At 39.2% G+C, this 14,290-nt stretch overlaps 1 protein-coding gene across 1 annotated transcript in view; it reads right to left on the bottom strand.

Moving 5' to 3' along the window:
* The window catches only part of FGD6 (FYVE, RhoGEF and PH domain containing 6), a 126,085-nt gene that overhangs the window by 73,118 nt on the left and 38,677 nt on the right, over positions 1-14,290 (bottom strand). The gene's annotated exons all lie outside the window — the stretch shown is intronic.

Genomic DNA, 14,290 nt, shown 5'->3' with positions numbered 1-14,290 from the left:
ATTGGACTATTACAGCACTGGACTGATCGACTGCCCTGAGGAGCCTGAGCCTTGGTAGAGCACAAGCCAATGGTTCAAAACTGAAAAGTCACATTCTGCAGGAGAAATGACTCCTACAGATATAACATAAACATGAGTTCTTCCCAATATCTAACCTAGGAATTCTTCCACTACCCTGAATTTCTTTTCAGTATCTGCTGGTAATCATGGCATCTCCTCACAAAGATTCACTGCTAAACAAATACCCAGATATATCTCCCCCTCCCTTCAAGATTTAACAAATCCCAAACATTCTGCAATATCTGGTTTAAAACATTTCATAAGGGGCGTCTGGGTGGCTCAGTCATTAAGCGTCTGCCTTCCACTCAGGTCATGATCCCAGGGTCCTGGGATCGAGCCCCACATCGGGCTCCCTGCTCAGTGGAAAGCCTGCTTCTCCCTCTCTCACTTCCCTTGCTTGTGTTCCTTCTCTCGCTGTGTCTCTCTGTCAAATAAATAAATAAAATTTTAAAAAAAATTTCATGAAACAAATTGTTATGTATAATGTTAAAGTCTCCCTCCCCCTCCAAGAGTAAATACTAATCTTACAGTGTGTATTTATCCCTTCCATGTTTTCATATTTTAGTTCAGAAGAACTTAAATATGATATAAAAAAATCCTAACCCTTCCATCAGAATATATTGTTATGCAAAAAATATTCAAGGTAGGCTATGAAACCAACTACTTACAAAAATAATCTTTAAAGTGCAGTTATTAATTTAGAATGCATTAATACTGCATTCTACTTAGCCTAGGATATTTTGCCTTGCTACTTGACCTTAGCTCCCAAACTCTATCTTTAGAGGAACAATTAGATAGATGAATTTGATCTCCATTCCCATCATTATTCTGCTCTTCTAAGACAGGTTGTTAAATGACTGTGACCAACAGACTGGATAAGTTTTGCTCAACTAAGCAAGATGCATAAGATACTCAGCTCCATTCACCAGCTAACATTCCTCAGGAAGCAGTCTTAAGCACAGTGTGATCTTGCAGACCATGTATCAGTCATGTGCTAATAACCATGACTGTGTACACACTCACACACACACACACACACACACACACACACGGATAACTGTTACTTTGAAAAATTTAGCCAAGTCATTGCTTTCCTATTATAATGGGTTTCAGCGCCTGGGTGGCTCAGTCGGTTAAGCGGCTGCCTTCGGCTCAGGTCATGATCCCAGGGTCCTGGGATCCGAGCCCCGCATCGGGCTCCCTGCTCAGCAGAGAGCCTGCTTCTCCCTTTCCCTCTGCCTGCCGCTCTGCCTACTTGTGCTATCTCTCTGTCAAATAAATAAATTTTTAAAAATCTTTAAAAAGGGCACCTGGGTGGCTCAGTTGGTTAGGCGACTGCCTTCGGCTCAGGTCATGATCCTGGAGTCCCCGGATTGAGTCCCACATCGGGCTCCCTGCTCAGCGGGGGGTCTGCTTCTCCCTCTGACCCTCTTCCCTCTCGTGCTCTCTCTCATTCTCTCTCTCTCAAATAAATAAATAAAATCTTTAAAAAAAAAAAATGAAAAACAGGGGGCACCTGCCTGGCTCAGTCAGCAGATCATGAGACTCCTGATCTCTGGGTTGTGGGTTTGAGCCCCACATTGGGTGCAGAGATTATTTAAAAATAAAAACTAAAAAATCTCTAAAAAAAAATATGAAAAAGAAACCTAAACCACTGAAAGAACTAAAACCTTAACTCAGCACTCTTATTTTCAAATGATGTGAGGTCCTATAAAGGTCAAGAGATGCTCTTAGCAGCAGCTTTAAAGAAACCTTGGTACAGGGGTGCCTGGGTGGCTTAGTCCGTTAAGCGTCTGCCTTTGGCTGAGATCATGATCCCAGGGTCCTGGGACTGAGCCCAGTGTCAGGCTCCCTGCTCAGCGGGAAGTCTGCTTCTCCCTCTCCCCCCCTCCACTTGTGCTAATAAATAAAATCTTAAAAAAAAGAAACAAGAAACCTAGGTACACTATAGACTTGAAGCATTTGACTAGCAGAGCCACCTAAAATGTGCACCATCTTTATACAACAATTTCAAGTAGGTGTACTTTATTTTTGGCATCTCCCTTTTTCCTTTTCTCTTTTTAAAGATCTGTTTATTATTTGAGAGAGAGAGCACTCACGCAAGCAAGCTTGGAGGAGGGTGCAGTGCACAGAGAGGGACAGAATCTCAAGCAGACTCTGCGCTGAGTGCGGAGCCCAATACGGACCCTGAGATCATGACCTGAGCCAAAACCAAGAGTTCAATGCTTAACCAACTAAACCACCCAGGCGCCCCTTCTTTCTTCCTTTTATAACTCTGTGCTGTTAAGTCTCTACTCCAAACATATTTTTCCTCTTTAGGACCTTGCTCTGAACTGTGTGATGACTCCTAATAAATGTTAGCCCAGGCAGATATCATGCTTCTGTTCCAGCAAGGGACAAAAGTACTTTAACTCAGAAACACAATTACAGTGGGCCTGACATTCCTTATCCATAAAATAAAAATGTTGGACCAACTTTAAAATCTTAAGATTCAAACATTCAGTGTCTCAGGTGTGGCATGGCAAGTCGGTGAGAAAGAGGGTGGCAGCGATTCAGAGGCAGCTCTGGAGCTCGTGACTAAGAAGTATGTGTTTCCTTTCTAGAAGCTGAGATTGTAAACTTTGCAGGGGGAATGAGGAGTACTGGCATAAAGACAGACATGTAGATCAATGGGAAAAAACTGAGGAAAGCAAGCCCTTAAATTTTGTCAATGGATTCTTGACAAAGTTGTCAAGGCAATTTAATGGAAGAAAGGATTTTGTTTTTCTTTTTTTTTTTTTTTTAAAGATTTTATTTATTTATTTGACAGAGAGAGAGAGAGTGAGAGCAGGAACACAAGCAGGGGGAGTGGGAGAGCGAGAAGCAGGCTTCCTGCCGAGCAGGGAGCCCGATGTGGGACTCGATCCCAGGACCCTGGGATCATGACCTGAGCCGAAGGCAGACGCTTAACGACTGAGCCACCCAGGCGGCCCCAAGGATTTTGTTTTTCAACAAAAGGTTGAAAATTACTGGACCAATTAGATATTCATAAGCAAAAAGATGAGTTTATAAGCTAACTGACACCACATAATTAAAAATGTATCCTGGACTTAAATGTAGGAGCTAAAACTCTAAAACTTCTAGAAGAAAACCTTTGTGACCCCGTATAGGGTAACAGTTTTTAGATATAACACCAAAGGCATGACCCATAAAAGAAAAAAACACACCGATAAACTGAACTTCATAAAATTAAAACTTTTAGGCTCAAAAAGACACCATAAAGAAATAAAAAGATAAGCCATAGGTGGTAAAAAAAAAAAAATACATGCAAACATGGTTCTGTGTCCAGTATATGTAAGATGTGAATAGACATTTCATTAAATATATAATAGCAAATAACTTCATGAAAAGATGCTCAATATAATCAGTCATCAGGGAAATGCACATTAAAACCACAAGGGGATTCCACTTCATACCCACAGAATGGGATTAAAAAAAAATCAGAAAATAGTGGGGTGCCTGGCTGGCTCAGGCAGAAGAGCATGCAACTCTTGATCTTGGGGTCATGGGTTCTAATTACTAAATTACTAGATACTGAAGTACTAGATTACTAGAAAAATAAATAAACTTAAAAAAAAATCAGAAAATAGCAGGTGTTGGTAAGGATGTAGATAAAATGGAATCTTTATCTATTGCTGGGGGAAATGGGAGCCTTTATTCATATATTGTGATTGGAAGTTTTAGCTGTCTTCTAATACCACTGAAGGCAGAAATTGCATTTCTTATCCACCTTGTTATTCTGAAATCATTCCAGGAGGAAGAAGTTACCACCATCCTCACACCATCATTTAAAAATCTATAGTAACTGACTATCCATCATTTGATAGCAAGGTTAGTAAGAGAAAACGGCTCTACCCTCAGCTGATTCATTGCCCTACGGTTAAATGTGAAAACATTACTGGATCATTAGAACCTCCAGGCTGTTCTTAAATTTCAGATTCCCATTGAACTGTCTTGGAAATTCTGATTCTGTAGGTCTGAGATGGGGCAGGAAAGTGGCTGTCATAAGATGAAATTAAGGACAAATTTTTAAAAAGCCCTAGCCTTCAAGAAGAGAATAAGGAGAGCATACCAAATACAAATTTAACTATATATATAACTATGAAATGTGCTGACATCTTGAAGGAGTGAGAGATTATAACAGGGAGCAGTGTGTAATTCACAAAGAATAAAGCATCCGATGCCCTTCTGTCACTTCTTAAGCAAGTCATCAAGTGTCTGCATACTAGATACTATAGATACCCATTCATCAAAGTCAGAAACCTGGACTCCTTTCTTCTCCACCTTCTATGATCACAACTGAGTCATCAAGTCCGGATAATTTATCCTTCTGAATGTTTCCTTAAAGCTTCATTGATCCTTACCTCTTCTTTAATACTGCCTCTTTGGTTCTTGCCTACGCTACTGCAGGAACCTAAGTAGTTTCCTTGGCTCTAGATTTTACCCCACTGCAATCCAGTCTCTACACTGCCACCAAAGTGATAGTTCTAAAATGCAAATACAATCACCTTAGTTCTCAGGTTGAAACACATTAGCAACTCCCTATCACCTATGGGCAACAAAGACCCAAGCTTCCTTTGCCATGTATCTGAGACACTCTATAGTATGTCTAGTTATATTCACTAGTCCCTTCTTGCTCCCCAACATTATTGTCTCTCCTCCAGCCACACTGGAATCACCTTGCAACTCCAAGTGTGCTGTGCCCTCCATGTCTGTCCCTATATGCCTTTCCTTCTGCTTTGACTTCCCTCCTTATCACTTCTCCCCTCCCCAAAGGTTTCTGCCTGTCATATTCTGACTTATCCTTTAAGATGGCACTCAAAGGTTTTCTCCTTTATGAAAGGCTCCCTTGATATTCTCTCCCCACCACTGTCACAGGACAAATTATTCTCTTATTCATGTAGTATTTACATAACTTAATCCAGTGGATTGTGTTTATTTGCTGATATGTTTAATTGCCTCTAGTTTAGGACCTTATTTACCCTGTATCCTTCTGTACATAGCACAATGCCTGGTCCACTGTGCAACTGATATGCATGGATAAGCAAACGTGTACAAGGGTGGCTGTCACCTTCTCAGAATCTAAGAATGGAGCACATGCTTTTGAATATATATTGAGTAACATGAAAATGTAATTAAAAAAAACTAATAGGTCATTATAGACATTTTATCATGTAAAAAAAAAAGGTAGGGGGTTGGCCTAGGATTAAGGCCTTCTGTGATTCTAAAATTCTAGGAGTCTATGTATTCTATTATCTACTTTGCCTTTTAAACTAGGACAACTACAGAGCTATCGAGGGGTAGTAACCACTAGAAAATTATTCAATGAATTACAATCATTTTCAAAGTAGAAAGTCAAAGATAACTAAAAAAAACCCAGAAAAAATAAAAAGTTCTGTATTATCTTCACTTGTAAGAACAATGACTTATTCTGACCCAAGTCAAACAGTGATGGAAAAATACACCCCACTGTAAAACCTCGAGAGGCCATATTTGGCATCTCAACATTTCAGTTAATGACAGTCCTCACTTAAATTACATCGCATTTCAAAGCAGATTGCCTGTTAAATAACTGCATCTCCCAGAAGTACCATGCTGTGGAAGCTGAAACATTAGCCACAAATGAAATTACTTTGTGAAGATCATAAAATAAGTCAAACAAATTCCAAAACAGAACCTTTGATCTGAAACCCAGTTTTATGTCCTGATCGCTTGATGATAGCCCAGCTTTGTAAATTCTTAACTGTGTTCTCCTCTATTCATATTTGTTCACTACAAATAAAATTCAGTGAAATTTATCCATTACTTTTTTTTAAAGATCTTATTTATTTATCTGAGAGAGAGAGAGAGAGAGAGAGAGAGAGAAAGCATGAGAGGGGAGAGTGTCAGAGGGAGAAGCAGACTCCCCACTGAGCTGGGAGCCCGATGCGGGACTCGATCCTGGGACTCTGGAATCATGACCTGAGCTGAAGGCAGTCGCTTAACCAACTGAGCCACCCAGGCGCCCCACTTTTTAATAGAATTCTTAAAAGGCCTCAGCAAAAAACTGAACAACCAGATCTGCCTGAGAAACACCTTTATCATTAAATTATCCCAAAATGAGGTAGCACCATGATTAACCTCTAAAGGACAAAGTTCTCTTGGGTTTTCACCCCTCTCTTCCTAAGGGTGCATATCATATCAGCTATTTTACAAAGAAAATTTGGAAAAGAAAGAAGCAGGGAAGTCGATATGCAGGAAAGGTGAACAGTGGTGAATATTCTAACCATAATGAAGGAGAATGAACAGATCTTATTTTCAAATAGCCATTTACTAAGCACTGAAAGTAAAGAGCCGGGGCGCCTGGATGGCTCAGATGGTTAAGCGTCTGCCTTCGGCTCAGGTCATGATCCCAGGGTCCTGGGATTGAGCCCTGCATCGGGCTCCTGGCTCAGCGGGGAGCCGGCTTCTCCCTCTCCCTCTGCCCCCTGCTCGTGCTTTCTCTCTGTGTCTCAAATGAATAAATATAATCTAAAAAAAAAAAGACTCAAAAACATAAAACTAAAAACTTGGAACATGAAAAAATAGAGATTACCATGGCTATTCACTACCATCCCAAACATGTTCCATCAACATCCTTCAGGTTCTGTAACCTATCCCAAGTTATTAGATAGATTAGAGATAGATTTTGGTTAAAAAACCCAATTCAGGCGGTTCCAAGGCAAGTTACTTTACCTGTATAAAAAACTCCTTTTCTTCATGTAAAAAAAAGAATAGTATATATGTCATATATATATCCTAGCATGTTTTTAAAGATTAAGTGTAATACCTGCACCCACAGTACAAAGACAAGCATAGCCACACAGGTGTGGTACAATGTTAATATTCTTCCCCTTCCTGGTAGCCTGTTTATCTTTGCAGGAATATCTTTTTGAACATCTGTTTGCTCTCCCTTCACAAAGTTAGAACATGGGCCCAGTGGCACATATACTTTATTTTGTCCTACAGAGTCTGGCAATATCGTAAGGAGATGTTATTGGCATTGAGACACATTATCAGCTATGTGCTCATTATATGTCCATGGAATATGGCACCTGTTTTGGATTGATTCATGGCCTCCAAAAGATATTCTGAAGTCCTATCCTCCAGGGACCTCAGAATGTGACTTTTTTTGGAAATAGGGTTGTTGCAAATAAAATTAGTAAATTAAGATGAAGTCATACTGGACTAAGATGGGCCCCTAATCTGACTGGTGTCCTTTGAAGAAGAGAAGAGACACACCCATGCGTGAAGAAACACAACTAGTTTCTGTGCATTGACTTTATATCCTGCCACTTTGCTGGATTGCTGTATGAGGTCTAGCAATTTTGGGGTGGACTCTCGGGTTTTCTACATAGAGTATCATGTCATCTGCAAAGAGTGAGAGTTTGACGACTTCTTTGCTAATTTGGATGCATTTTATTTCTTTTTGTTGTCTGATTGCTGAGGCTAGGACTTCTAGTACTATGTTGAATAGCAGTGGTGATAGTGGACATCCCTGCCATGTTCCTGACCTTAGGGGGAAAGCTCTCAGTTTTTCCCCATTGAGAATGATACTCGTGGGCTTTTCATAGATGGTTCTTATGAAACTGAAGTATGTACCGTACCCTCTACCTCTACACTATTTAGAGTTTAAATCAAGAAAGGATGCTGTACTTTGTCAAATGCTTTTTCTGTATCTATTGAGAGGATCATATGGTTCTTGTTCTTTCTTTTATTAACGTAGTATATCACATCGATTGATTTGTGGATGTTGAACCAAGCTTGCAGCCCAGGAATAAATCCCACTTGGTCACAATGAATAATCCTTTTAATGTAATGTTGTATCCTCTTGGCTAGTATTTTGGTGAGAATTTTTGCATCCATGTTCATCAGGGATATTGGTCTGTAATTCTCCTTTTTGGTGGGCTCTTTGTCTGGTTTTGCGATCAAGGTAATGCTGGCCTCGTAGAAAAAGAGTTTGGAGTTTTCCTTCCATTTCTATTTTTTTGAAACAACTTCAGAAAAATAGGTATTAATTCTTCTTTAAATGTTTGGTAGAATTCCCCTGGGAGGGGCACCTGGGTGGCTCAGTTGGTTAAGCGACTGCCTTCGGCTCAGGTCATGATCCTGGAGTCCCGGGATCGAGTCCCGCATCGGGCTCCCTGCTCAGCAGGGAGTCTGCTTCTCCCTCTGACCCTCCTCCCTCTCATGCTGTCTCTCATTCTCTCTCTCGCAAATAAAAAAAAAAAAGAATTCCCCTGGGAAGCCATCTGGCCCTGGGCTCTTGTTTGTTGGGAAATTTTTTTATTACTGCCTCAATTTCCTTGCTGGTTATGGGTCTGTTAGGTTTTCTATTTCTTCCTGGTCCAGTTTTGGTAGTTTATAAGACTCTAGGAATGCATCCATTTCTTCCAGATTGCCTAATTTGTTGGCATATAGTTGCTCATAATATATTCTTATAATTGTATTTCTTCGGTGTTGGTTGTGATCTCTCCTCTTTCATTCATGATTTTATTTATTTGGGTCCTTTCTCTTTTCTTTTTGATAAGTCTGGCCAGTTTATCAATCTTATTAATTCTTTCAAAAAATCAGCTCCTAGTTTCATTGATCTGTTCTACTGTTCTTTTGGTTTCTTTCTTTCTTTCTTTTTTTTTTTTTTGGTTTCTATTCATTGATATCTGCTTTAATCTTTATTATTTCTCTTCTCCTGCTGGGTTTAGGCTTTATTTGCTGTTCTTACTCCAGCTCCTTTAGGTGTAAGGTTAGGTTGTGTATTTGAGACCTTTCTGTTTCTTGAGAAAGGCTTGGACTGCTATATAATTCCCTGAGGACCTTTGCTGCATCCCAAAGATTTTGAACAGTTGTGTTTTCATTTTCATGAAAATGTTTCCAAGAATTTTTTTTAAAGATTTTATTTATTTATTTGAGAGAGAGAAACAGCACAAGTGGAGGGGAAGGGCAGACAGAGAAGCAGACTCCCCGTTGAGCAGGGAGCCCAATGTGGGGCTCAATCCCAGGACCCTGAGATCATGACCTGAGCCAAAGGCAGATGCTCAATTGACTGAGACACCAAGATGCCCCAATGTTTCCATGAATTTTTTAAATTCTTCTTTAATTTCCTGGTTGACCCATTCATTCTTTAGTAGGATGCTCTTTAGCCTCCATGTATTTGAGTTCTTTCCAACTTTTCTCTTGTGATTGAGTTCCAGTTTCAAAGCATTGTGGTCAGAAAGTATGCAGGGAATGATCCCAATATTTGGGTACTGGTTGAGACCTGATTTGTGACCCAGGATGTGATCTATTCTGAAAAATGTTCCAGGTGCACTTGAGAAGAATATGTATTCTGTTGCTTTAGGATGGAATGTTCTGAATATATCTGTGAAGTCCATCTGTTCCAGTGTGTCATTCAAAGCCTTTATTTCCCTGTTGATCATCTGCTTAGATAATCTGTCAATTGCAGTGAGGGGAGTGTTAAAGTCCCCTACTAGTATTATATTATTGTCGATGTGTTTGATTTTGTTATTAATTGGCTGCTCCCACGTTAGGGGCATAAATATTTACAATTGTTAGATCTTCTTGTTGGATAGACCCTTTAATTATGATATAGTGTCCTTCCTCATCTCTTATTACAGTCTTTGGTTTCAAATCTAATTTGTCTGATAAAAGGATTGCCACCCCAGCTTTCTTTTGATGTCCATTAGCATGATAAATGGTTTTCCACTCCGTCACTTTCAATCTGGAGGTGTCTTTGGGTCTAAAACAAGTCTCTTGCAGACAGCATATTGATGGGTCTTGCTTATTTATCCAATCTGATACCCTGTGTCTTTTGACTGGGGCATTTAGCCCATTTACATTCAGGAAAACTATTGAAAGATATGAATTTAGTGCCATTGTATTGCTGTAAGGTGACTGTTACTGTATATTTGTCTGTGTTCCTTTCTGGTCTGTACTACTACTCTCTTTACTTACAGGACCCCTTTGAATATTTCTTGTAGGGCTGGTTTGGTGAGCACAAATTCTTTTAGTTTCTGTTTGTCCTGGAAGCTTTTTATCACTCCTTCTATTTTGAATGACATCCTAGCTGGATAAAGTATTCTTGGCTGCATATTTTTCTCATTTAGCACGCTTACCCCATTTTTTAAATTGGGTTATTTCTTTATCTTGATTGAGTTCCTTATATAGTCATGATATAAGTCCTTCATCAGAGATGTTTGCCAATATTTTCTCCTCCTGAGTTATCTTTTCATTTTCTTGATGGTACTATATGCAGCACAGAAGTTTTTAATTTTGATGATGTTCAATGTGGCTATTTTTCCCTCCCATCACTTATACTTTTGTTGTTGCATCAATGAAGCTTCTGACTACCCAAGGTCATGAAGAGTTATCCCTTTATTTTGTTCAGCTCCTATACTATGTCTACAATCCATTTGAGTTAATTTTTGTGTAAGATAAAAGGAAGACATCTACTTTATTCTTTGGCATGTGGATGTCCAATAGCCCCAGCACAATTTATTAACCCCTTGATTTCTTTAACTACATATTTTGACTTTTTGTATTATATTTTTTTGTTGTTACTTGAAATCTATTGTGAAATGAGATTGGTGTAAATAAAGTAATTGACTTAAAATAATTATTTGACCAAGGTCATATGCTTTGTAAGTGTCAGAGCCTGGACTGAACCACAGGTCTTAGGATGTCAAGTTTCATGTTTTTGTGAGAACACAATATTACCTTTCATGTAAATACGTTTTAGATTTATTCATCAAAGATAAGAAAAGGTAAGCTTGAAACTATATTTTGTTATACATGGAATGACTGGAGATACTAAAGATTTTGCTTGCTTCTTTTTATATATGCCAATAATAACAGATAAAATCTGTTGAGCAATTTGTGTCAGAACTGTTTTAAACAGTGTATAACCTTGATCATCACAATAATCTCAGAAAAGAAAAACAAGTGTAAAAAAAAAAAAAAACCAAGAGAAAAGAAAAACAAGTGTCTACCCTACTCCCTCCTCTTTTTACAGATGGGGAAGCTAAGGCACAAAGATGTTAAGTAAATTGCCCAAGATTACATAGTTAGTAAATGATAAGAACCCAGGCAATCCAGCCTCAAAGACTGCATTGTTGTTGTTCTTCTTCTTCTTTTTAAAGATTTTATTTATTTATTTGAGAAAGAGAAAGAGAGACAGTGAGCAAGCACGAGTAGGGGGAGGAGCAGAGGGAGAGGGAGAAGCAGACTCCTCACTGAGCAGGGAACTGATATGGGGCTCGACCCCAGGACCCTGAGATCATGACCTGAGCCGAAGGCAGACGAGCCACCCAGGCACCCCAAGACCATGTTCTTCTTAACCTCTTTGAAAGCAAGTTACTTAAGAGAAAAGCATTCACCAGGCTATGCTTAAATGGATCAGCAACCGTCTAGAAAGTGAGAGTTAGCTCTTTTAATTATTGCCACTGCTGTCTCAGGTGAACAGAGAGTAAGCTCATCAGGATAGCCAACAGCTCTAAAAGAGGGAAATTATTAATACACTACAATCAGGTATAAAAATATTAAATGTTGGGGCGCCTGGGTGGCTCAGTTGGTTAAGCGACTGCCTTCGGCTCAGGTCATGATCCTGGAGTCCCGGGATCGAGTCCCGCATCGGGCTCCCTGCTTGGCGGGGAACCTGCTTCTCCCTCTGACCCTCCCCCCTCTCATGAGCTCTCTCTCTCTCTCTCATTCTGTCTCAAATAAATATATAAAATCTTTAAAAAAAAAAAAAGAAGAGTTTTTTAAACAAACAAACAAAAAATATTAAATGTTGATGATTAAATGAAGAAATAATCTCATTTTGGGGCACCTGGGTGGATCAGTCATTAAGCGTCTGTCTTCGGCTCAGGTCATGATCCCAGGGTGCTGGGATCGAGCCCCGCATCGGGCTCCCTGCTCAGCGGGAAGCCTGCTTCTCCCTCTCCCACTCCCCCTGCTTGTGTTCCCTCTCTCTCTGTGTCTCTCTCTGTCAAATAAATAAATAAAATCTTCAAAAAAAAAAAAAGAAATAATCTCATTTTAAAAACAGAAAAATAGGGGTGCCTTGGTGGCTCAGTCAGTTAAGCGTCTGCCTTCAGTTCAAGTCATGATCCCAGGGATTGAGCCCAGCATCAGGCTCCCTGTTTAGGTCTGCCCTTCCCCCTGCTTTCTCTCTCCCCCTCTCTAATAAGTAAAATCTTTAAAACAAAACAAACAAACAAACAAACAAAAAACCCCAGAAAAATAAGGGTGCCTATTTTGCCTTCGGCTCAGGTCATGATCCTGGAGTCCCGGGATCGAGCCCCGAATCAGGCTCCCTGGTCAGTGGGGAGTCTTCGTCTCCCTTTGCTCCTCTACCCCACTCATGTTATCAATCTCTCTCACTCTTTCTCAAATAAATAAAAATAAAATAAAATAAAAATAAAAACAGAAAAATATTTAACAGAGATACTGCAGTGGGTGGCACAACTAAAGACAAAAACCAATAATATAAATACCAGAAGGGAAAGGAAAGGCCGGTATAAATACAGAGGAAGGAACTCTGGAAGTCTCCAATGACCACAAAACGTCAACGAGGCAGTGTTGTGACAGGATGTGTTGAGAAGATGCGTAACGCAAAAGGGTTAGAGAGAAGTCGTTCCTTTATATCATATGCCAGTGAGACCCCTAGTAGAATGTGGACACCACTTTTGGTGCCATACTTCAAGAGGCATGGGGGGAAATCAGAAAGGGTTTGAACAAGAGAAACGAACAGACCCAAACAATAGGAAACAGTACTTGTTAGAAAAAGACCTTGCAGCTTATCTAAGACAGTAAAGGTTGATTTAATTATGGCCCTTAGAGAGGAAGACCACTGGAAGCCTCTTCCCCAAACCCTATAGGCTTTGGCTCTTTCCAGTCATTTATTTCTCAGTCTAATATCACTTTCTTAGAGGCTTTTATCCTAAGTAGACTCCTCAGTTTCTAGCACATTGTTCTGTTTTATTCCCTTCGTAGCATGTAACAATCTGAAGTTCTCACTATTTTAATGAATATCCTCTTGTCCCATTAGGATGTAAGCTGTTCAAGAGCAAAAACCTCGAACACTGCTTTATGTCTAGTACATACTTCTTACATCTGGTATGTATCTGGGAAATAGTATTTTACAAATACTTGTAGCATCTGTGAAGAAGCAACAAGGAAAATAAGTTTTCAAATCAGAGATGGCAGATAGCAGTAAAACACCAGAGGAATTACTTAATAGTCAAAGTAAAACACACACGCTGCTGAAGGATACTGTGAGCCTTTAAGAACAGTCACTCGTCTGTCTTAGGTATCTTACAAACTCACCTGCCTTAAGGCTAAATAATTTCTAGTGGTTACTCCTAACTCTATGATTCAATACTTTACAGCATGAAGTCTTACAAGAAGCAAACAAATAATCATTAAGTTATTACGATGTACTGAACAGTGTTCTAAGGCTTTACACAAATCAAATCATTTAGTCCTCGTAATTCTGAGATAAATTCTTTTCTTCATAAAATGGAAGCTCTTTAGCTTAAAGATATTAAATAATTTGCCCAAAGTTCCTCACCCAGCTCACATGTGGTGGAGCTGGGATTTAAATCCAGACAATTACACAACTTATGCCACTCATTTAAGGCTGAAATAAATTTAAACAAAGCAAAAATATATTAAACAGGAAACAACTGGTTGGTAAGTTACGGCATAGAAGTTAGGTGACATGGATTTTCTCTTCTCTGGTTTGATAAGCTTGCTATGTGGATCCTTTCAAATTCTGTCTTGCTGTAATGTTCCAACACATCTTGGGGTTATTGTTAATATACTATTTTTTCCTTTGTAATGATGTCTTTATTCAAAAAATATATATTTATAATGAAGCATTCCTGTCAAACTAGAGAAACAATATAATGAACCTCCATGTATAGACATATCTTAAATAATTATCAACATGTGGCCAATCTTGTTTTATGTTTACTGAAAATACAAATACTGAATCACTTCAAAGGAAATCCCACTATGTTATTAATCGCAGTCTTTATTCTATCTCTAAAAAGATTTCATTAAGTCTGAAATGCATCTAAATTCCTTTCTTTCAAGTAGAATTGCTAGCAATACAAGGAACAATCCTGAGAGGGGATTTCTGTTATCAAAAGGAAAACCAAAGGACAGTGACAAA

Source organism: Mirounga angustirostris, unplaced genomic scaffold (assembly GCF_029215605.1).
Source record: "Mirounga angustirostris isolate CCGP_5_RB_7025 unplaced genomic scaffold, mMirAng1.0.hap1 SCAF_5, whole genome shotgun sequence".
Classification (NCBI taxonomy): domain Eukaryota; kingdom Metazoa; phylum Chordata; class Mammalia; order Carnivora; family Phocidae; genus Mirounga; species Mirounga angustirostris.
The sequence above is the reverse complement of the archived record's forward strand: the minus strand, read 5'-3'. Positions and strand labels throughout refer to the sequence as shown.